The following is a 1308-nucleotide window of genomic DNA, read 5'->3' as shown; positions in this document are numbered from 1 at the left end:
TGAGGTTGGCCTCTCCATCCAAATTTTGGGTGATTTCTCCAACCTTGATTGTATGTCTGAGAATAGGGATCATTGTTGGGATTTCTAGTAGCACTCCCCATGTAATTGACCTGTTCAGAAGAGGCTTGAGTATAATCATAGTTATCATTCTGCACAAAATTACCTGTCATGTCATACGAGGCTTCTTGAGGGAATTTCGGGTGTTGATAGCTGAGACTTGCATGCCACCCATCTGTTGAGTAAAAAGATTTATTTGCTGAGACATAAGCTTGTTCTGAGCAAGAATAGCATTAAGAGTTTCCACTTCCATGATACCCTTCTTCTGAGGAGCCTCAGAGTTCATAGGATTCCTGTTAGAGGAGTATAAATATTGGTTGCTAGCAACTAATTCAATAAGCCCAATAGTCTCCTCCGGTGTCTTCTTCTTGTGCAATGAACCTCCTGCAGAATTATCTAAGCACATTTTGGACATTTCACCCAAGCCTTCATAAAATATGTCTATTTGTGTCCATTTGGAGAACATGTCTGGAGGGCATTGCCTAGTCAGTAGCTTGTATCTCTCCCAAGCTTCATATAAAGTCTCACCATCCTTCTGTCTGAAGGTCTGAACCTCCATCCTAAGCTTAGTTAGCTTCTTTGGTGGGAAAAATTTTGTGAGAAACTCAGTAACCACCTTGTTCCAAGTATCCAAACTTTCCTTTGGTTGAGAATCTAGCCATAGTTTGCTCCATCCCTCAGAGCAAACGGGAAGAGCATGAGTTTGTACACCTCTGGGTTTACTCCATTTGTTTTCACGGTGTCACAAATTTGCAGAAAACTAGAAATAAACTGATTTGGGTCCTCGTGGGGAAGGCCATGATACTGACAGTTTTGTTGCACCAGGATGACCAGTTGAGGCTTCAACTCAAAGTTGTTCGCACCAATAGGGGGTACCACAATGCTTTTTCCATAAAGATCCGCAGTAGGGACAGAATAAGAGCCAAGCACTCTCCTTTGTTGATCATCTCCATTCAGATTTGCCATATTGACATTAGCATTATTATTGGGATCCATAGTGGATTCTGTAGCCTTGTAAAGTCTTTCTTGTTGTAAACGCCGCCTGAAAGTCCTTTCAGGTTCAGGATCAAAGTCTAAGAGATTTTCTTTGTCTCTGTTCCTGCGCATAAACGACAAGAAAACAAGAAAGAATGGGAATCTCTACGTCAGAGTGCAGAGAATTCCCAGTGAGGTAACTTGTGTAAAGAGATAAAAATATTGAATAAAATAAATAGAAGGAAAATAATAAATAGGTAACACCAAACTTAATTT

The 1308-nt window shown here is 40.5% G+C and overlaps 1 non-coding gene across 1 annotated transcript; it reads left to right on the top strand.

The window, feature by feature from the left end:
- The first annotated feature begins 518 nt into the window (after nucleotides 1-518).
- Nucleotides 519-625, top strand: LOC112700231 (small nucleolar RNA R71). The gene has a single exon (XR_003153144.1). It is a non-coding gene; the product is annotated as a small nucleolar RNA R71 (small nucleolar RNA).
- The last annotated feature ends 683 nt before the right edge of the window (nucleotides 626-1308 follow it).

Source organism: Arachis hypogaea, chromosome 6 (assembly GCF_003086295.3).
Source record: "Arachis hypogaea cultivar Tifrunner chromosome 6, arahy.Tifrunner.gnm2.J5K5, whole genome shotgun sequence".
NCBI lineage: Eukaryota > Viridiplantae > Streptophyta > Magnoliopsida > Fabales > Fabaceae > Arachis > Arachis hypogaea.
This window is presented reverse-complemented; position numbering and strand designations above follow the sequence as displayed.